General features: G+C 41.7%; 1 protein-coding gene across 15 annotated transcripts in view; it reads right to left on the reverse strand.

The window, feature by feature from the left end:
• PCBP3 (poly(rC) binding protein 3) overlaps positions 1 to 24400 on the reverse strand; it is a 307825-nt gene that overhangs the window by 216933 nt on the left and 66492 nt on the right. Inside the window, exon 1 of one of the 15 annotated variants that reach the window (XM_069616063.1) lies at positions 14354 to 14371. The exons of the other annotated variants lie outside the window; for them this stretch is intronic. The gene's annotated coding sequence lies outside the window, so the exon portion shown is untranslated. Of the gene's footprint in view, positions 1 to 14353; positions 14372 to 24400 lie in introns of those variants that run through there. 15 annotated transcript variants of the gene reach the window in all.

Genomic DNA, 24400 nt, shown 5'->3' on the forward strand with positions numbered 1-24400 from the left:
TGAGGCATGGTTAAAAACTAAAAAGGTAAGCTGAGCAGGAGTGAAGGGCATGATGGGAGCCTTCACAAAAAAGTATTCCTGCCGGCTGATAGAAGTTTTGCAGCCTCACCATGGACCTGGGACACCTTGTGTCTTGAAACACTTGTTTATAGGCGCGTTATAAATGCCATATCATATCATTAACAACACTCCAGGGCAGCCTCAGCCTGTTGCAGCACGAGGCAAAGGGCAGCTCCCACAGAAACAGCTCCAGACTGTGTTGACCTGTGTTAGCCTGTGGGGCCTGCAGCCGTTAACCAGCAGCTACTGCCAAGGTAAGTGAGGTTCCGGGCAGGGGGTGCAGCCATCACTGTTCCCCACTAAACTGACCAACCCAATCTTATAATCTTATACTTTCTTATACTATCCTATTAGCTTGTTGTCTGATGCGCCCACCATAAAGTTTGTATATCAAGCTTACCTTGCAATTTGCCTGATTGTGTCTGGTAAGTCATATCTTATATTTAGCCTAATTGTGTTTAGTTAGCCATAACTCGCAATCAGCCTGATTGTTTCTAGTTAGCTACATCTAACATTTAGCCTGATTGGGTCTGGTTAACCATATTTCACATTTAGCCTAATTGTGTTTAGATAGCCATAACTCGCATTCAGTCTGACTGTGTCTGGTTAACCATAGCTCACATTTAGCCTGATTGTGTTTAGTTAGTTAGTCACATCTCACATTTCACCTGAATGTCTCTTGTCAGCCACATCTCACATTTAGCCTGATTTTGTTTAGTTAGCCACGTCTCATATTTAGCCTGACTGTGTCTGGAAAGCCATATCTCACATTTAGCTTGTCTTTAGTTATCCATAACTCGCATTCTGCCTGATTGTGTCCTTTTAGGCACATCTCACATTTAGCCTGACTTTGTCTGTTTAGCCATATCTCACATTTAGCCTACTTGTGTTTAGTTAGCCATATCTCACATTTGGCATTATTGCATCTGGTTAGCCATATTTCACATTTACACTGATTTTTTTTAATTGGCCATATCTAGCATTTAGACTGATTGCTTTGTAAACCGTAGTCTTTAAGTGTTACTGCATTTACTGCTGTGCCTCCTTTTAGGGCTACTGTCCCTCTATCCAGGTGTGTGAAATCTAGGTGTTACAACATTTAGGCTAATTGCACTAATTAGCCATATCTCACTCTTAGGGGAATTGTGTTCTAGCCCAATTTGATTTCAGACCAGCTCTGTTAGCTAGCCTTATCTCACATCCGAGCAGATTGTTTGACTTAGCCATATCTCATACATAGGTGAATGGTGTTTTAACCCTACTTGAATTTAGACAAACTGCGTTAGTTAGCCATATTTTACACAGAGGTGAAAGGCAGGAAACAAACTTACAACAATCATAGAAAGGTAGGCAATCCCACCAGGAACCTCAACAACCATATGTTATACAGAACCCAGAATCAGACCAATTGTTAAAACTACACCAAATTGAGAAACTAGGACCCCTACCAAGTCCTGCCCATCATCTACCATCTCTCCACACAACTACCCAACCTAAACTCATGAAGGCTGCACACAGCGTAAGACCTCTCCCAACCAACGACCCTACTTTACCCGCAGAAAGGAAACTCATTAGGAAACCACCACTGAAAGAAACCCAACACTAAAACAATGTGGATATCCACAAGGCAGACAGAAACACAGAATAATAAACACACAAGGACCTATTCCTCTGTAGCCACAAATAAACGCAAGACCATGGGAAGCCATTTGCAACCCCGGGGCAAACTCAAAAATACCGAAAGTCCGGACCATGCCACATCAGAGAATCAGCTGACGAGAGAGAAAGCAACAAGAAAGGAGATCCAAAAGGGAACCACAACAGATCCAAACTCCAACAAACTCCAGAACATCATCAGAATGCACAGTCAAGACCATCCCAGGAATATGAGCCACCCAGAAAACAAGACTAATTTCACTCTACCTAACACCATACCTCGCAACAACCACAACTGCATCAACAGAAGAGATGCCCATACACGATCGCAGGATACCAGGACCCCATAGGAAAAATGCAGAAACAACTGAAAGAGTGAAAAGCGGCACCCTCACTCAATACATCCCCAAACCCTAAGGGAACCACCAACGTCATCCTGAATTGGAAGAGAAGCCTGAAATGGCCATGAACCCAATTAGAAATGTAACCGACCTATTCAACGACAAATCAAGAATAATTGAACATTGTCAACAATCCAATGACGATAAGGAGAAATAACAACAAAACCACTGGAAGATACAAACCAGAACAAATAATCAACTACAAAGAGAAACCTACACTGCAACCTAATCAGTGCCAGATCTATGTCCAAACACGCAACCGAGAGCTATGACCTACTCTGCGATGGGGGAATTGACATCCTATTCATCACAGAAACCTGACTAGCTGACAACTACAAAGTCATACTACACAGCTAACTACCTGATAACTTCAAATGCAAACAGGCGAACAGAAAAGGAAAAAGACAGGGTTGACTTCCAGTAGCCTACAAAGAACACCTAAAAATGTAAACAGCTGAGCCTTTAAACATCCAGAACTGTGAATCCGTCATCCGCCACCTTACCCCGGGCTCACAATCAAACCTTACATTCATACTCATCTACAGGCCTCCAACCTACGACGCCGCCTTCACAGACACCTTCATATAAACAGTCACTAATCTAGCCATAAAACATCACCACATGATAATTCTCTGGAACTTCAACATATGGTTCAAAAAAGAGAACCCCAACTCACAGAAAACCTGAATCAAGCAACTCAAGAACATGAACCTTCGACAGATGGTGAAAGGAGCGACACACACAGCAGGACACACCCCGGACACAATCTTCACCAAAAAGAAACTGATCACAGCAGCACCGCCCATCCAAATACCATGGAGTGACCACCTCATCTTCCCTTTTGTGATCCAAATACCATCAAACCCATCCAAAAATCAACTAAATTACCCACCAATTTGGAAAACGAAACTGGGAAACCATTACGAATGGTAACCTAGAAGAACAACTAGAAACCGCAAAGCCAACAGCCATATCGTTGGATGTGACAACATGGATGGAAAAGCAAACCTGATCTAGAAATGGATTGCAGAAACAATAGATGCCATCAGCCCAGAAAAGTGCTTTATCCCATCAAGAAAGAAAGCAGTGGCAAGATGGTTCACCCCCCCTCCTAAAAGCAATGAAAATAACTAACCATAAACTAGAACAGGATTGGAGGAAAAATTACGACCAGGACAAAAGAATAAAATACCCCTGCCCTCCACACCTCTATAAATTGATCCTCGCACAGGACACACCATCAGAAAACTAGCTAAACCTCTTCAATCAATTACTTACAACAGAGAAAGTACCAAGAGCATTCAAAACAGCTTTTATCAAACCTTTGCTCAAGGACACAACGGGCGATGTGAACGGCCTCTCAAACTATAGACCAATCTCAAACATCCCATACACGGCAAATGTATTAGAAACCTGCGTCTATGAACAACTACTGGAGCACGTTGAAAGTAAACATCTACTGGACCAAGCACAAGTAGGCTTCAGACCCTTGAGAGGAATGTAGACAGCACTTGTCTCAATATGGGATGATCCAAAGATGAACGCAGACTACAACACCAAATCAGCGCTGATAATACTGGATCCCTCAGCTGCCTTTGACACAGTCAGCCACAACATCCTAATAAAAAGACTGAAAGAAATAGGGTTCACTGACACAGCGCTGCTCTGGATCAAATATTTCCTCTTGGAAAAACCAGAAACAGTTTGGTTAAAACCTCTAAAATCCGCACCATGGGACCTCACCTGTGGGTTACCCCAAGGTTCATTGCTATCACTGCTACTCTTCAACATCTACATGACACTGCTAATCAACCTCATCATAAAACACAGACTAACATGCTAAATACTGTGACATACAAGAAGAGAACGCACCCCTAATAGAGTGTCTCAAGGAGCTCTACCAAAGGATGAACATCAACAAACTCAAAATTAACCCAGACAAAACACTGGCTATCATATCCCTCATCATCTCCAGGATAGATTATGCCAATAGCATACACATTGCAATGCCAAACTACCTACTAAGGGAACTGCAACAAATACAAAATCCTGCAGCCAGACTTCTCCAAAAACTCAACAGAAGAGATCACATCACACCAGCTCTTCGGATGTTACACTGGCTCCGGGTCAATAAAAGAATCACTTTCAAAACAATGTGCATAATGCACAGAGCAATACACGGCCAGTGAGCGGAATTTATTCAAACGAAACTTGCCACCTACAAACCAACCAGCCCCCACTCTCCGCCCCCTAAAAAGGGACTACTAAAAAACAGGAAAAGCTGGGAGGCCTCATATGATTAGGCCAGAGAGGGAGGCTCAAGGTAAACTGCAGGAGGGAAAATCAGGGAAGGGAGACTCTCAACCTAAGCACCCCCACTGTGGACCAACAAGTGAACAGGAATAATGCACCAGACCCTCCCCAATAGATAATGGACAAAGCCCATAGGGAATCGAGGAAAACGACTAACCGTTTCCAGTGGATTCCCCTTAGGCCAGTGAACACATCACCTAGCTAGAAATAGGGATTGTACTAAGAAATCAGACACCATAACGAATTCTGGATAAGCATTGAAATCATGACTGCAGAGGTGACAATTAAGGTAAAACACAGAGAAGGACAGCTATAGGGGAGACAAAGATGGTGACACCGACATCATACCCAGTTAGATGAATTTCAAGAGTAAGAAATGTGACGCACTCAGACAGATTACAGGGGTGGGAATTGTGATGAACTTGGATGGATGTCAGGGTTAGGGAATCTGATGCACTTGGATGGATTTCAGGGGTAGGAAAGGTGATGCACTTAGATGGATTTCCAGAGGGAGATGGGGAGGTGCGACACACTCAGATTGATTCCTAGGGTGGGAGTTGTGGCGCAGTTGGGTGAATTTCGGGGGTGGGAGATGTAATGCACTTGGATGGATTTTCAAGGAGGGAGATGTGACGTACTTGTATTGATTGCTGGGGAGGGGGAAGTGGCCCACTTGGGTGGATTTTCATGGGAGAAGGGGTGTGTCACACTTCGTTGGATTGCTGGGGTGGGAGATGTGATGCACTAGGGTGGATTTCGGGGGTCAGCAGAGCACTTGGATTAATTGCCTGGACTTTCACCAACAATCCGTCCTAATAAACTCACTCCTCTGCATACACCTCTCAAACCCTTGACCTAACACAACCAGACCTCTACACCACCACAGTCGCCACGTACTTCACAACAAAACAAACAAAACACAATCTCGCACAACAGCACATGGTGGCCGACTTCCAAAAATCACATTCATGCTCAGTGAACAGTGTTTCCAAACTGAAGTTGCCAAAAGCACATCACAGCTCTCTTTCTCTTTTCCCGCTCAACCATACTAACCACCCACCCTTCGTCCTTGCATTACTGATCCACCTGAGTACCTGGAGACTACAAAGTGGCATTGGTGCATGGTATAAAAATCTTTAACATTAATATTACCAGAAATGTGATGCAAATTGTATATTTTAAAGAATATTAGTAGTGGAGGAAACCGCCTTTCCTTCTCATTCAAACTTTTAACAGGTGGGAACAACGTGTCTGTGTGTTTAGTCCCGCTCCCTTTTGATATGGTTTTGATATAAACTTAATATTAATTTAATATAAAAATATATCAAAGATAATATCAATTTTATATCAAATGTATATTTAGTATGTAAGGTGTTTAAAAATTTGATCGCAAAATGATATAAAGTGAATATACATTTTATATAAAGATCTGTATAAAGTTGGAAGCATCCAGATGTGGAGCTGCCTGGTTGAGGGTTGAGGGTAAAATGAGCTGTGAAGACAGACACTGTGAATCTAGGGTTTTGCAGATTAACATGTTGATGACGCAGGAGTGGGTTTGGCCTTAGAGCGATAGGAATCAGTTATGAATTTTATAGCTGACGTTATGATTTTATAATTTGAAGGAGAGGTGCTAACGTGATGGCTATAGCTTCGAGCTATAAATAGGTTTGGGAAGGTTCTAGTAATTTAATGTGAATACAATCTGAACAAAATGTATGTTTTAGATGTGAATAAAAAAGTTTTTTTTATAATAGCTGGTTGTGTTTTTAGGTTGACCTGGGGAGAACATGCCCAGGCATGAACGCTGCTGCTTGACCGACTATGGAGGGCAAAGTGAGCTCTGAAGACAGGGTCTGTGAACATACGGTTTTGCAGAGTAATGCGATGCAGCGATGACACAGGAGCAGGGGTTTGGCCTTGAATGTTATAGGAAGTGGCTATACATTTTATAGAGAGTATATATGATGTCATGATTTTATAATGTAAAGGACGCGGCTAGAGAATTAGCTTCAATGGTTAGTAACCTTAAAATTGAATATAACTTTGATATATATCGTGCAAATAGTGGTTGGCACGATAGCCCTATGTAAATAGGCAAAGTGTGCTTCACGGGGCTATGTGAGAAACCTGAAGGTGTCTCCCTAGCTTGTCCCTGGGGATCTGTCATCCAGGTGGTCAGGACATGGCCTTCGGTTTTGGATCCAGTTCCAGGGGGTGGACCAGTGAGGGAAGATCACATGGATGGGGGTCCTTGGGGAGTGGGAGTGGGACACCGACGGGTGAGATCCGGTATCCCCCTTCCTTCAATACCTTTTTCCCATCCTACCAAGTAGGACATTCATAAACACTGCCCCCCTTTCCTGACCCCCTTTTGCAAAACAGACTAACACCTGAGCTGTTTACCTGACATGTGCCATTTGTGAAGGAAGGAAAAGCCATAGTGAACCTGGTGGAAGGAAGCTGGAAGTTAAGAAGGGTCTGTGTCCAGAGGAGGGGGACCCAGGGGTGAAGAACCCTCACCCAGAGTGAAACCAAGAAACAAACTATCATTTTGTTGAAGTAACTTTTGTTTTGTTATTTGAACACATCAGGCCCTCGCAGGCAAGAGATTTTCAAGTGAAATGAGACTTGGCCATCGAGGCTCCTGATAAACTGGAACAGAACTGTCGACTCGTGCTGAGGAAGGTTCAGTGTGTGCTGTGCGCCACAATCCCACCCTTTTTTGTATTAGTGATACGTTTTGGCAATGGGTTTCTTATTATAGGCCTAATTATTTGACACAATGTGACTTAGACAGCCTAATTATCATTTGATGGTCGACGCTTGCTCCCATCTTAGATTTAGGTTTAGTTAAGGTGTTTTTCCACCCTGCAATCATTGTTCAATAAACACCTTTGAACTGTGATCATTTGTTTCTGTCTTTACTCTTGCCAACATGAGTTCCTTACAGCTATGACAAATGGTTTCAAGCTAGGGACGTTGGCATTTCTTGTTTGTAAAAAAATATTGAGAACAATTTGGCTTTTTTTCTATGTAAAGTGTGGTTTAAAGCGCCAATGGGAAAGACCAATGCATGGGCAGCACAGGCAGTTACAAAATATTAGTGGTGGAACCCTGTGCTTGTTATCCAGCAAGAAGTGTTTTGCCTTTTAAAAATGAAGAGTAAAGCTTTGAGATAAAAACTATTGCGCTGGATAATGCTTGTTTGCTTTAAAACCCAATGCATGTACAGCCAGATACAAAATGACAGAGAGCAATGGTTGGTTTCACAGAGCCTAGACAAAAGTTGAAATTAATGACTTTAGACAATCCTTGCTTCAGTTAAATGAAGAGTGAAATGCGTTTCTTAAAGTTAGGCCCTTTTACAATGTGTCTTTCTTTTAAATAATGCACTTTAGTAACGTGTGTTTCTTAAAACTAGGCCCTTTGACAATATGTGGTTTTTAAATAAATACTCACAGACATTCTGCTCCATAGCCACACACAGCAACACTAGCTGGGGTGGGTTTTATTTACAAAGCTACAGCTGACGCAGGGCCTTGGAACATGGGCTCTTGCCTCAGCTGTGAAATGTCAGGAATTTGCTGACTCATTGCAGCCTCTCAACTGTCTTTTCTGCCCAGCCAGCAGAAAATATTGTAAACACTCATTCAGGGTGATGCAATGCATTCACACGCGTTATTTTGAAACTGCAGCTGCTTCAGGATGTTCAGCATTTTGTAGACTTTGCAAAAAAAGACGTGTTTTTATTGAAAATAGTGCAATGTATTTTGCAGTGTAATGACTGGGCATGAAAGCTATGCACGTACCTGCTTATCTAGAGGCATCAGTGGTTTCATGAACAGGTGAATTATTTTAGGACTGGTGATAGAATGGTCATTTTTGCTTTACCATAAAGAATACATAGTAAATATGCTGTGAGCTGGCACTGCTCTTATTTGGTGATTATCTTTTGTTTTATATTCTGAGACATGTTTTAATATAGTTCTCAGTACTTGTGAGTAGGGTGCAGACCCACTAATATATGCCTCCATGCTGGGCACGTCAATAGTGAAAAAAAAATAGACAGACCTAGGCTTTTAAGCTTTCAGTGTGTGTTGCACAGCCTAAATTCTAGTTTGTGGTTACGTTTCCTTGTGATCACAATTACACTTTTTTCATGTAGTTTTCTTAATAAAAGATAGTCATTTGTTAATTTAATTTTCTGTACATAAAGTTCTAATTGTTAACAAATCTGTTCAGTGCAGATGGAAATGGTGCCATTTCATTTCGGACTATATATAATCCTTCATCAGGGCCTTTGATTCTCGTCTGGTCTGTACACATCATATACAACCTGTGATCATTATTATGTTCCACCGAACATGAAACATCATCAAAGTTGATATTGCATTACAACAAAACAATCCAACCATTAATATCAATATATCCATCATAATTCAAATACAATACGGAAGTGTTGGGCCACTGGACAAACAAACAACAACAACATGTGGGGAATGGGAAACACAAGGAAAACATTGAAAGAACATGGAGAAAACATGGAGAACAACCGTTATTCAGATATGTTCATTCAATTACTGTTATCAAGTGCTGGTGTCTAACGAGGAGACCATATGTCACAGTGGTGAATTAAGACACCATTTCATCATTTTCCTCTTTGATTTATTAACGTGACATGTTAGATGCACAGTGCTCTTGAGGTTTGTGTTACATGCATGTTTGACTGGCTAGGAATTGTGTGCAGGGAGAGATAAGACATTCTGTAAGGGGCATTCTGCGGGTAAGCTGAAATTATCTTTGTTAGTTCTGAGGAGGGTTGTAAGAGCTGCTGTAGCCTGCTTGATGGATTAAATAATGCAAAAGTATAAAACTATATTAGTAATTTACACTCAGGGCCTGGGCAAATTGGCACAATAGACATGTGTATTGTAAAACTTGTGCTACGACTTATTTTTATATGTGGAAGCTGCCTAGGGTGCTGTGTTAATTGTGAGATAAAACACAACATTGTTACAGCATGGTTAAAAGAATATGACAAAGTGAGTGTGAAAGAAATGTTAGCAGCTGGTGTTAAAGCTGCCTGCGGAATGTGCGCTTTGAGATGCAAGGACGGCTTTTAAAATATACGTATATGTTTCTTCCCTGTGGGGATACAGTAGGGACATACTGTATCTCTTGTCAAACTTATCTGTAGATAATGTGCATACGCAGCTTTTCGCAGCCTTCCACAGCGAGGGGCAGCATTCTATGTGCAAGGAAAACCTATTTATTCATGTGGAAACTCCATTGGGTGCTATGGCACAGAGCACTAGTTTGCCAATATGTGCCCAGAGGTATGCATACAATACTGGCACAGCTTTTAAATTGCAAGCCCCTGTAAAAATATTCATTTTAAACAATGTGACTAACTGAACGTGAAAGAGAAATGTTAGTTAGCCAGTGTTTGCTCAAAGAGTGTGGCTTTATGCAATTATTGAAACCGACAGCAATTCCAACAAAATCAAAATGTGTAGGTCTTTAAGGCTGTAACTGTGTACTCCGGATAGAGGGCTGCTTTGGGACCCAGATAGAACGTGACGAATTACAGTTTTTGTCAAACATTGCACATCTTATGGAAAATGTGTAGCCAGGTTTGTTTTTTTTTGTGCAAAGTTGCACAAAGCGAAACAAATTGTGCATGCAAAGCACTATATTTGACATGTGTGGAGTAAAACTCAGAGTGCTAGCATGTTGACATTGAAACTTGCTGAGTGTTGTGATGCCCGGAATATGGCTGGTGAATTATTATAATGCACTGATTTTCAATGTGTAAAAGGAGTTCTATTCGGATTTTATATTTTCGATGACGGCTAGAATATATCGAAAACCATCGTTATCTTTGTGAAACTGACTCAAATCATAATATCTGCCTGACATTGTTGATCGATGTCACATACCATGGTCATTCTCCATTTAAAATGTTTTCGGGCTGGCTTGTGTAGAGTGTAGGCCTCCGCCCCTGCAAGCCACGTCTTGATGGCTCCCCGTGACACCTTCTCACCATCAGTTCGCATTTTTCAGCACAGGCTGTGAACCCCTCCATAACGACCATTACCTCCTCATCATAATATACCCTCAACCAGGCAGCACCGCAGTCGTATGTTCCCAGTTTTATTCACATTTTTATATAAACTGTATATTCACTTGCTATCATTTTGATATAAAATGATAAATCACCTTATATAAAAAATACACATTTGATATAAAATGGATATCTAAGATTGCTTTTTATATTATATTCATATAAACCCAATCAAAAGGGGATGGGACTAAAGACACAAACAGGGCGTTCCCACCTGTCAAAAGATTGGATGGGCAGGAAAGGGGGTCTCCTGTACTACTAACATATATTCAGTAAGACTGTTCAAAACTTCTAGCCGCATGGTGAATTAACTTATCAAACTGTCCCACATGGGCAAAACAAGTAGCCCACTTTTACCAAAAAAACTGGCCAACACTAGCATTTTGTGCTTTTGGTTCTGGCATTGCCCTATTGCCCTATAAGCCAGTCCAAGCCTGCCAGGCGCCCATGACCAAGGGCCCAGTCGATGCTATTAGTGCGCCTCCCACAGAAAGGGAGCAGGGGGTCAAGACACAACATAGCCCAGAGAGCAGCACAACAAGAGACATGTAATAGTTAGAGGAAAGGGCGTAGTCGCAGAATGAGATGAACATCCTCAGAGAATAAACCCTATGCTACAGGCACAAGCTTTATGGAAGAAGCACCCAAAGAGTGATTCACAGCTGTTGGAGAAACACGTGTTCCCATAAGTCCTTCAGTTCACTTTTTGGCAGAGCAAGCTATAACATCCCAAGACTAAAATTGTGGGAGACATATCTCCCTCTCCTGTTCCCCACCCCTTGCAGATAGGTCTACTCACAGCTGATTATATCTGCACTAGGCGCCTGTGTGCAATGTTCATTACGCGTTGTCAGCACATGGGGGCATTCACCTTAAGTACAGTGGCCAACACTCACCTGCTCGTCACACTCTTGTTTGGGAGACATAAAGACAGTGGTCGAAGTGTATGAAAATAAGTAGTGGAACTATGTTCCCTGCTTGCCTGCTCCGCTCCTCATAAACTCCATCGTAACGCCACCTCCAACTTGCAATTCAAACCCCCAAACAACCACACCTGCATTTTAAGAGAATGTTCAGTGCGGTGCACTGAAGAGCCGGTTTCAACTTATTCCTACACTTTTATTTTAAAACGAAACCATTCCGGAATGGTTTCTTTTTAAAATAAAAGTATAGGAACAGTAAAACTTTAAAAAAAGAAATAGAGGAACACTGCTCCCAACCGCTCCCGCCCACTTCGACCACTGCATAAAGAGGATACATCATGCTTTTGCAAGTCAAAATATGTCCATTCGTAAAATCGCAGGTGTAAAGCACATCCACAACCAAAAATACAAGTGACTTGTTAGGCAAACAAGCAAACAGTTCTACATTCTGACATGCCCTCATACGCGCACAAACACACTATCACCCATCAATTATCAAACACTTTACACTATGAACAATCGAGATCTATTTACATTGAAGGTTTGAGGGATCTGCTTCCCTCTCTAACAAAGTGTCCACTGGGCAACTGGCCTACTGGGACCTCTGGAGTCCCCTGGTTGCATTTATTCTCACTGGCAGTCTAGTGCTTCGCATCCTAACATGCTTTCTCCTCGCCCCGCGAGGTCGCAGCTTGCCATGCCGCCTATTTCTATTGAGTGTATGATTTTCTGGTCGCCATTTTCCTAGCTCACAATTTTAAAAGGGCTGCATCTCTCACGTGGATGCACAGTACCACTAAAATGTGTGTTGCTGTCAGCACACCGACGAAGTAGGACAGAGCTCGTGAGCAGGTGCTAATCTCGCACCGCGACACGACCAGCAATGTTAAAAGAAAAAATAAGACTAGAAAGTACCAGTCAACCCAGCCTCACCATGGCCAGGCTTGCTGATCCGTACCAGCTGGTGCGAGCTTCATTGTATTGCCACCCCTGGTAAGGAACCCATGTCATATTGTTTTGGACGTGGGGGTTTGGGGGGTAGAAGCAACGACCACACATATCCATTGTGATAGCTACGTGTATGGGATGGGCGAATGAGACGGATTTCCATCTACTATTTGGAATCTCCCAGATTTTTTAAAACATTTTATGGGCTTTAGTAAATTAATTGTAGCATGAAGGTCAGATCTGATAAACAGTCTCACTTTCGGGCAGTGCCCTGTGTTTTACAAACTGGTGTTGGTGGGTTTATTTATTTATTGAGCATTTGTATTTGTACCCAAATGGGCCTGCCAGCCATTGGGTGAATACAAGACATTAACAACAGTAATATATGAGAAATCCTCTATATGTTTGCTGTTGGGCATCAGCAATTGGCAAGCCAGTAGCATGTTAGCAGCACTGGAGGGACACATTAAAAAGTGCCAGTCGATTTGTTCACTAAACAGTATGAAAATGCTTTTGTTTGTAAAAAAAAAAAAGAACTCTGAAAACCTTACAGAGTGTTTGCTGCTCTCCAAAGGGCAAGTACTGCCTAAATATACTTCATGGTATGTAAAGGTTAACAAATAGTAGTTCTTAGTAAACAAATTGCTATGATCAAAAAGTCTAGTTTTGAATCATATTTGTCCAACAGAGGAAGCTGATACAGTAGCAACTAGGATTTGCCAATGCATTTCGGACTGCTGTCTGTCGTCAGGGCAATAACATACCGCATTCTCATAAGTGGCAAAGCCTCTGCATTCTGGATCACTGTATATCATCTCCTATCTGTCAGTAGCGGTACACTTTGTGAAATTCCCATAAACCCCATCGAATTAATATAGAACACATTAAAATATGCAATTATTCAAAACTGAAGCAGATAGTATTGAACATTAGTTTTGATATGTAGTGGAAACATGTGTTACAATTGATCTAATCATTACAATGGTTAGGTTCTATGTTCATTCTTCGCCCGTTGTTTAGGTATTTTTTGTATTTATTAGATTTTATATAGCACTTTATACCAAAGCACTTTACAAGAGGAACAATAGAATACTGCAAGCATTACATAACAATTGAATCAAAACCAGAAAACAGTACAAGGAACAATTTACAAAATTGCTGAGGTTTTCTCGTGGCACTTTTTGCTGAACATGTTTCGCTGTAAAAAAACCATCCAATGTTTTTCTTTTATTTGGAGGGACCCCCAATCCTCGCTCCTCTATTTATTATCTGTTCCCTATACACCACCCCACCGTACTCCTTATATCCCCCACACCCATATTTCTCAATGTGTTATTTCGGCAAAACCTGCTGCGAAAATAAATACGGGCACTGAATGAATGTCCTACCAATGGCAACAGGTGACAATCGTCTCTTGCCAACCTGTGTTTCACGCATAGAACTTCCTCAGTGCATAAAATCATTGATTACTTTTTATCTCAAATTAGTGTAGTATACGTTGGGTTTATAAAATATTAAATAAACAAGAAACAAAGTGTAGCAAGTGGTGTCAAAATAATAAAAGAGAAGAACAAAAACAAAGAGAGAACATAATCAACAGAAAAACTGATTCAAATTGTTAGTGTGATGTATACAAATGTCAAACTTAGGATGCATATATGTTTTACTTTGAAAGGGGAAGAGAAATGTGCAAATAAATATGGGGCGACGGGCCATAAAGTTAATTTTAATAACAGTATGATTACTATTTCAGATTGTTGATCATAATTAATAATGATATACAGTCTGTTGATTACCTTGCTACAATTAAAACAATAAAAATAATACTCTAATTGATCCATGAAGATGCAAGGAATTATAGTTGACTGGGGGTTGAGGCATTGAAGGGGTAAATGCTTAATAGTTCCATAAAAATAGACAAATACCTTAAAGGTTAACATATAACACTTGTTCAGGCAATTTTGCTGATATACTTGCACACGAAACAATCGTTCTGTTCCGATTGTTATGATGACTCTTCAGTGAAATTGAAAGTGAGATCACTGCAATAGAATATAGATCAAATCTATTGAGGATAGATGAATTAAATAATGATATCTTACATACTAGAGATATGAACACCAAAAGTGAGTTGCTATCATTTATTCCATGTGAAGTAAGATGTGGACTAGGAACCTTAAATATTATTCCAATTCATGCCTGACAGTGTTTGGTGCATTCATAGTCTGGTGCTTCATTTTATAATTCATAATTCTGATGTAGCATTGAAAGTGTTATATTTTAGGTACTGTTTTTAAAATGAGGGATTGGGATTCAATACATTTCCTTTAAATTAATACTGAATACATATGTGCGGAAAAGAGGTTGTTTTAGCCTTACCTACTGGCATATGAACATCTTGTAGTGAGTTCCCTTTTTTTCATGGGGCTTCTACACTCATGGGGAACTGCTGCTTAATAGTTTTGGTGGTGAATACAGTCTGGGATAATGAATTTCAAGCAGGAAAGGACGTTAGAGATTCTGACGCTGAATGTAGAAGCTCAGGGCCACATCAAACAGGCGATATCTTTGAACAGACAAAGTGCTTTATGTTAGCCCTAATCTGCTATGGTGAATGGTAGGATATAGTTGCTTTCTTGCCACTGAGATGGAAGTGGCTTCTTATTTAAGTCTCAGAGTTTTGCTTGAACAATTAAAAAACTCTTGAAGATTGTAAACCGTAACTTGATAGGCTCCTGAAATTAACGTGATTCTGACAACTGACGGGTCACGCCATCTTAAATATTCTATCAATAGGATATTTAAACTGGTTTGAGTATAAATTAACAACCTGTGCTCATGCTTGTATCGTTCAGATATATGTGTCATTTTTGCCACCCAATCATCGAAGCATGTTGTATAATTATTATATTCACATATATATCATGTTCTTTTCAAACAGTTTAATTCATGAAAAACAGAAAAACTCTTTCTTGATCGTGTTTGATAATGTCCACTAAAAATATAGTTGTTACTTCTTGTTTACGTTAGTGTAGTTCACAATTGCGTCCTTTTTCGTGTGGCAAAAATTTGCTGACTCCTCTAACAGCAATTTTGACTGGATTCTATCCCTGATGTGTTTTCTCACAATGAGCAACTTTGACATCACCATTTTGCACAGCTCTCAGATGTTCATCAATTTGCGTCTTTAATTCCCTTATGGTGCTTCGTACATACACTTTTTCGAAGATGCAATAAAGCGCGTAAACAAAATATTTAGTTTAACAATTAATGAACTGATTAATGTCTTCAGTATGTCAATTAGTCCAACCACTTTGTGTGTGTTATTCGTAACATGTTTACAAATGGAACAGGTTCCACAATTATAAAAATCCTTCATTTTGTTGTTCATCCATGTTGCCTTTTATCTGTTGTTCTTTCTAAAAAAGATTGGGACTGTTTTTGTTTGCCAAATCTACTAAAAAGTGGTAGATGTCTACAATGTGATGGTAACATTTATGATTGCTCCAGGAAGATTAATTTACTATCTGGCATGTATAGCACTAAAATTATTCTGATTTTGCATTGTTTTCTTTGCAATAAAAAACGTGAATTCCTTTGAAAGTATATGCGCAGTTTTCAATAATTGTACACCCCCTACACCTGGTGGCAGTTTGTATACAAATACCTATATAAAGCCATGTCTGGTTTTTGATATGGTTGCCTATGGAAAGTTTCAATGATTCTATCCAAAACCATATGGTGACACTTTATTGGCAGCCTAGTTGCTGTAATTGTTCAACTGTAAGAGTAAGTGAATTTGCCTGTCTGGGGTGGGATTCACCAAAAATAAACTATTTTTCCCAGCCCGGATACTTCCATTTTGCCCATCCTGTGATGGCTTGGCGCTTCCATAGAAGACAGGAAATCTCCCCAGGAGATTAGCTAGTAACAAGTGCCTCAAAGGTGAGCCTTCGCAGTACTGTGGACAGCCCCCACGGGGTGTCAATTACTGGAGTCCCTTTGAAGCAGAACCGACAAGGGGCGGGTGAGATTAAGAGCGACTTGGGAAGGAAATGTACAGTGAGAGAAGGGTTCCACCATAACATAACAGGCGTATTTATAAAGCGCACGTTCACCCCAAAGGGGTATCTTGGTGTTCATAAATGATGTTTATAGTTACCCAACTTAATGGTACTGATTTTATCGACCTCGGAAGGATAAAGGGCTGAGTGGATCTGCCAGGATTCGAACCTGTGACCAGGAGGTCAAACACAGGCCCCTGTAGTGGATGCATTAGTCCACTGAGCAACAGACCCGGCTTACCATCTTACTCAGCCCACCACATTCCCTATGCCCCTCCACACTTCTTCCAGTCAAGACACGTTGGGTAAGACATCAGCAGGCATAAGACAGTAGATAGCAGCCATGAGTGCAGCTCTTAGAGAAGTATAGTAGGGAACCACTTTCCATGGCAGATTCCCTATTTAAAGGAGTGAACCCATCCCCTCAATGAAATCATATTTGGACTACTGAACAAGGATTACATCTGGAAATGTGTTGTGGGTACAGTCTGCTGCAACGTCCTCTTCTACAGGAGTAAAGACTTCAAAGACAAGGGCACACCATTTCCATCAACCATTCCAGAGGAACGTTAGGGGTTACCTGCTGGCTGGCCAAGACCTAAAGCAAGTTGAGACCACTGGTACACAGGAACCTGCTTATTGGAGGTGACAGAAACTTAACATTTTCTCTAGGAACATTTCTAGCTGGGAAATGCAGAAGAAGATATCCACCGTTCCCCTTGAGACTCTGAGAAAGATCCCCAAGCAACCAAAGAATAAAGGAAAAGACCCCTACCTCTCCCTGCATCTTCAAACCAATTTGATGCAAGTTTGGGCATCTTCAACACCAACAAGGCTGCTGCAAGGGGACCACCAGAGTCATTTTCAACCTTGATGTGCGACTGCGTCACATATCTCCAAATTTCAATCGACAGTGATGACAAAGCTCCGTTGTTGCCACATCCACCTGCTGCAGAGTTTTCTAGTGTCCCATGCTCGACACTGCCTAAATGTTCAAAAGCTTCTTCAGGCCCCAAGCCATCACAGCTAAAGTAGCATTAACACATTACTATAGCCAGTTTAGCCTGTTCACCGCCGAAGGAAAGTCTTTGCGTCGTGTATTTTAAGGCCTCCAAGTGTTCCAGTGCCACCAACCCGATGCTCCCTACTATTTCCCAGCATCTTCAACCTTCAAGACATTGCCACTGCTAAACTGTACCGCAACACTACATCCCGTCGATGCCGATTCAAGACTCGACTACGTTTTGGTTCCGAAAGCGCTCATACACCTGGTTTTATGCCACATCGCCTACAAACAAGAATGCATTCACTGGTTTTGTCCCTCTGGGCTGCTTTAAGGGGCTCCCATGACATTTAAAACATGGCTCCTTACATTTTTAAGACAATACCTTGACCTCTTTGGTAGGTATTGTCTTGATATTTGCTGCAGAAACTGTTTGCCTGTCTTTAAACGTAGATTGCGCGTTTTGTTCAAAAGTCTGCATTCTCTATCCTTTCCTTTATAGAGGTGGGTCATTGGTATTTTCATTATTTTTTGTATCTTTAGTCAAATTAAAAATTCCTATTTTTTAGAACTTTGACTGGCAATTCCTTTTGGTTTTTTTTGTTTTGGTACCACAGTACATGTGTTACGATTTGGACTGCTCTGCTCTGTGCTAGCTCACACCCCTCCTGAAGTGTAGAGCCTGCACTCTTCCCATGCTACCTGCAGGGAAACAATTCAAAGTAAACCAGTGCACATACTTATGCCATCTCTTGCTCTCCAGGCAATCTCATTTTCTGTCTGAAAACTCATACATATACGTTTGCCTCATTATGTGGCTTAGGCCGCCTATGTGCTAAAACCAAAAAGACAGGCAGCATCCTTCTGCCTTCTATTTGTCACGTCTGTGAACAAAATGGAAGATAGGAGTACAGTCCCAGTCTAGCCAAAGGAAGTGGAAGGTGGGACTCTGGGAGGTGTTCAATAGAACTAACAATACAACCAGCATGGTTAAGATTAGTTCTGAGGCTCCAGAACTGGAAAGTATACTTTAAACACTGTGCAATCTGTGAAAGACTTTGACTTCTGTAACCAGGTGACCTCACAGTCATCCTCGCATGGTCCTAGTGATGACATTGCCAGGTTCTTGACACCAGTCATAGCCCCATGGCAAGTTATCCAGCCCATTGTAAAAAGGCCAACAGTCATGTAGTGTAGCTCCTAAAATTCCCCAATTGGTCAAAGGGAAAGCCTGGACTGGATCCGGGAGGATAGCTCAGGGGCAAGGTGCTAGCTTTGGAAGCAAGACGGCACAGAGCAACATGGGTTCGATCCCCGGGTCCGCGCTCAGAAACCTCTGGATATTAAGCACATTATAAATAACCTATTATATCCATCAAATATGGATTCAGGAGAAGTAAGACGATGGGGAAACTGAACCAGATCCCCAAAACCTAGAACACCAGATAAAATATCCATACCTCAGGGTACCATAACTCTGCCAACGAATCCAGAAGAACAGGAAAACATATCCCACCATCCCTCTTTCCTTCTGAAGGAAACAGTACCAGATTAGGGAAACACACTCACTGATTAAGGGTCAGGAATACTATGTAAGGACCTAAACATTCCACTGACGTGATTTCTATACCCCAAAGGGGACAGTCTTGGGGAACTCACACCCCTCTCCCATGCAATACCCAGAAGAATAGAAGGAAGTTCAGACCTCACCTATGCAGCAACAGAACATTCAAAGACAGCACCTCTTTTCCCCCACACCGAGGAGGGACCTGGGAGGGGGAGAGCTCATGTCTGCCTTATAGCGGCAGGCATGATGGAGAAAGAGACCCTTGCAGCCCTATGATATTATATTCGAAACAAGCCACATGCAGCAAAAGTGGTTTAAGAGCTCCCCACACCTCAAGGGGAATGCTCAGCACACCCACTGACCTGTAGTATCCAGTACTCAGACAAAATAAACTTGGTGAGAGGCTTCCGGCAGCAGGTGGAGACAGATAACAGCACTTGCAGTAGAAAGAACATTCTGAAATGGGATTCAAGATGGCAGCTGACCTACTTAAAGCCTTCCTTCCAAAGCTCAACACTAATGGGCATCTCTAATAACTAACACTAATAAAAACACTAATATAAAGACTGGTGGAATACGGGATAAAAGACTCTGCCCTAAAACGGCTAAAGTCCTTCCTCACAAATCGAACCGAAAGAACTTACCTATCACTTTTCACCTTAAACACCAAAAACAGCTCCTGCGGAGTTTCACAAGGATCCAGCCTCTCCCCCCTACACTTCAATGTCAAATTGAACCCGACCAAAACAGAAATGATGGTCTCACCCCCAGACGGCAACAGAACCAACCCACAACTGGACTGGCCGCCAGTCATGGTAACCCAACCAAAAACTTCAAATTTGGTTATTTATAAAGCGCCCTTTCCCCACTTGTGTGGCCTCAATGTGCTTTTTAGGTTGGAACGCCCTTAGTAACCGTACTCAATGTGCTGGAAAATTCAGAAGAGTTCAGATCAGGAGATGCATGTGTGCATTTTGCCAGTCTAGTACTTGCTTGGCTGGCTAGGCTTGAGTAGGCTGCCCAAAGCAAGGTCAGGCACGTGCGTGGGCGCTGTCGGTGGTTTGCAATAGAATGCTGTTGTTGACAGCATCGATGTGTGACCAGCTATACCAGATTTCTTTCGTAGGTAGTCGCCATATGCTAGTAGCAGAGGTGTTGAGGTACGTAAGGTGTTTCAGTCTGGACGGCTATATGTACTGCTAGATCGGAAAGCATAGCCATAGCTGCAGTCTACGGTGCATGGATGCTTGGCTGTGCCTGCAGCCTGTGTCCACAGATGTGGTCTAATATACGTACTTTGGTCTTCAGGTTATACGTACCGTAGCTGTGCTGAATGATAATTACAGTTATATCTAAATGTGGCAATGGCTAACATTCACAATCCTGTCCAGATGCGGCACAATCTAGCATTCACAATTCTGTCTATATGTGGCAGTGGCTAATATTCACATTCCTATCTAGATGTGACGCAGGCTAATATTTCCAGTTATATCTAGATGTAGCACTTGCTAATATTTACAATCCTATCTAGAAGCGACGCAAGCCAACATTTACAATCCAGTCTAGATGTGAAGTGGGCTAATATTCACAATTCTATCTAGATGTGGCACTGGCTAACATTCATAATCATGTCTAAAAGCTCCAAAAGCCAACATTTAGAATCCTGTCTAGATGTGATGCAAGCTAATATTCACAATTATATCTAAATGTGGCACTGGTTAACATTCACAATCCTGTCTAGATGGCTAATATTCCCAGTTTTATCTAGATGTGGCACTTGCTAACATTTACAATCTTGTCTAGAAGTGACGCAAGCCGACATTTACAATCCTGTCTAGATGTGATGCAAGCTAATATTCACAATTATATCTAAATGTGTCAATGGCTAACATTAACAATCCTGTCTAGATGCGATGCAATCTAGCATTCACAATTCTAACTAGATGTGGCACTGGTTAACATTCACAATCCTGTCTAGATGTGACACAGGCTAATATTTCCAGTTATATCTAAATGTGGCAATGTCTAACATTTACAATCCTGTCTAGAAGCGACGCAAGCCAACAATTACAATCCTGTCTAGATGTGACGCAAGCTAATATTCACAATTCTATCTAAATATGGCACTGGTTAACATTTACAATCCTATCTAGATGTGACGCAGGCTAATATTCCCAATTATATCTAAATGAGGCAATGACTAACATTCACAATCCTGTCTAGTTGCGACGCAGGCTAATATTGACAATTCTCTCTAGTTGTTAAGCTGGCTAGTATTAATATCCTGGTCTGCTAAGTTCTGAGGGTAGGATGAGTGGCAGGGGTTCTGGCATAGAGTAATTGCTCTACTCCCCACACACCAACCATGATGGTTACTGCTGGTTGATGGCTGGCCCCTGGCCTCCCCTGCTGACACCTGCAGACAATGTCTGGAGCCGCTGCTGTAGGAGCCGCCCTTAGCCTTGGGGCCCTTAACCGCTGGGGCTGCCGGGCAGGGGGCAGCCCTCGTTGGATTGTCTATAATGAGACCGGGAAGCCAGTCGGGGCTGGTGGGAGGGCTGGTAGTGTCAAACAGGAAATTATATCGTACCTCCTATTGCAACAAATATATGTATATTGGCCTATGCCAAGCTACTTGTAAGCCACTTGCGAAGAAATCGTGTTGCAAGGTCCTGACCTTAGAATCAATGTAAACCGCCATTTTAGGTCAATCCCCCATTTTAGGTTCTCTCTGTAAAGTCACCCTGTGAGTTAAAATGGTGGACGATGTCATTCCGAAATACAACATGGCCGTCTTGACCTCTGTGTGTAATTAATATGTAACTTGCCTGCATGCCACTTGTTGGGGTCGTGAACTGGGACCTTGTCCTTCTCTTACTTGTGTGTAAAGGATTACTCGTGCAATGAAACTAATCCACGAGCATAAGTTAAGAACAACGAATCCAAATACTAAACTAAGAACACTTGTTTAACTACATTGTATTAATGTTTGAGAAGACCTTTATGAGAAATCCTAAAATACACGGTTACCATGTAGGCTTGTTGGCGAATGTATTAAAGGCAATCCCTATGCATATAGTGATATGAGCCGGCCATGAACCCTAGATCAGTAATGCATTAGAGGAATATTAACCCAAAGTAGGGTTGGACATCATGTTCGCAGATGGTATAAAAGAGCAACAAATTCTAATGTACAGCGTCTCTCACTAAGTACACTGAACCACGCTGGAGTTCGTTGTGTTGTACTGAGGGCTGATAGCTATCTGTTACTTTTCTTGGAAAACTGTTCAGTATAAAATAAAGATCTTTGTATGTTGCTTTGTAACCCGTGATCGGTGTATTTCATTTTGGGGTACTCAGCCTCGATATTTTGATTTTGTTTGCACAGTTGGCGCCCGAATAGGGACCCTCAAGATTGATGCTGGATTATCGAAGGTTGACGCATGGTATCGGACCGGGATCGGACGGTGTGATAAAATAATGTGCCCCTTCTGAACGAGACGCGACACCTCAGCAGCGCTGCACGACCCGATCCCTGGACGATTAGCTTGTCCGAGACGGCATCTTGACGAGGGTCCACTTATCGAGGCGGGCAGATTTGTCGAAATCACCAAACACGAGGTAAGATTAGTTAGGTAAGATACTTTGTAATCCGATAGAACCTCCTTAGGACTGATCAGGTGAGTTGTGACCCGATTCTTAAATATCCTGATAATTTGATTTTGGCATATTGTATCTGCAGACACAATTATTGACCAGTTAACACCAATAATTTGATATGCCTGGGTAATTGTCTACCTGCTTCAGGGCGTTGTTCCACAGTGATAGACAATCTTTGGAATGTAGCCGTCCAGCACCACAGGAGGGGTCGCCGGCGTGTACTATGTACTGTAAGCATGGCATTGGAAGTATAGTGTTTAATGATATTTGGCACAGACAAACCAGACATGCCTCCGAACTTCAGTGGCCAACCAATGGTAGTTTTGAAATCCCTCGTATTGAGTATTTAGAGTCAATTCTATTAAAGAAAAAGGCTAGACCTGCAGCATTCAATGTTTTGTTGCAGAATTGGAAAAAAGAAGCGTTGCAGCAACTTAAGAGTAGAGAAAAACATGCGCGCCGTCATAAGACGAATGCCGAAAAAGCATTATTATATGACCAAGATAAACATTCTAAATCGACTAGAAATATGGATAGGGCTTTGTCACTTGGAATTTAGAAAATTGTATCCTTCTAAAGACCTTCATGTTTCCGACGAATTCATCGGTAAATTGGTAAATGATCGAAGGACTGGTGCCTCTGCGCCACCTCCGTATGTTCCTCTTCCTCCAGTTACTGTTCCTCCACCTATTCCTCCGCCCCTTCCTATTGCACCAGTAACAGTACCTCCATTGAATTTGTCTGCTCCCCCTCTTCCAAGTGGTCTTGTGCCGCTTGTAGCCGATCAGGGTGCGGGGTCAAGGGTTGTCACCTGCAATACTGTACCGCCAGAGAAGAAACAGGATTTGATTGCATGGGCTAAGCATTGTATGGAGAGAGATGATCAATCTAATGTTTTTGCCACACTTTTTAATATGGATAATTTTCCTGAGAAAAATGTTTTTATTGAAGGTTTAGGGATTCATTTATGTGTAATGTGGGGCAAATTAAATAATACAGCTCTCCTGCAAGGGTTAAGGGATCTAAACACTTTAGCGTTTTCAAGAGACACTGTGGAGAAAGTTAATGAGCATGTCGAGAGGTTATTTGAGTATAGAAAGGAGTTGGAAAGGTTACAGAATGAGGATGACGAGGGGGAAAGTATGTATGTACTGAAACGGTTCCTTCCTTGTCGTAAATCAATATCTGAGGAAGCACGAATTTGTACGAAAGACGCGCTTAGATGTATTTCAGATATGTCGATAACTCCACTTGAGGTATATAACACATACAGTCAGTATACGCCAGAAATGCAGAGGAAAGTGATACAGGTAATGATAGAGTACCTACAGGATGATTGTGTAAAGAGAAAAATTAGTTGTCCCACAGAGTTATTAAGTATTTATAAGAGAGCTTTTTCACTTGACACTTCTTCGATTGCTTTAGCGCTCGACTTAGCTCTGTTGCTTAGTAGGCATTCGGAGTTGCCTACTTCTCAGTTGCCTATGAGAGAGGTTCCTCCGACATTTGTCCCGAAGGTTGAGATTGCGGCTGACCCTGCAACAAATGTAGTCGCTGTGAACAATTTGTTCACGTCCCGTTCTCAAGACAGGAAGTGAATACTATTAGACAATCTATTGCTGATATTAGGAAAAATCCGACAGGATTCTATAAAGAAATAGAGTCTGTCTTGCAGTCT

The sequence above is a fragment of the Ambystoma mexicanum genome, chromosome 9 (assembly GCF_040938575.1).
Source record: "Ambystoma mexicanum isolate Mex_15411 chromosome 9, UKY_AmexF1_1, whole genome shotgun sequence".
Taxonomy (NCBI): domain Eukaryota; kingdom Metazoa; phylum Chordata; class Amphibia; order Caudata; family Ambystomatidae; genus Ambystoma; species Ambystoma mexicanum.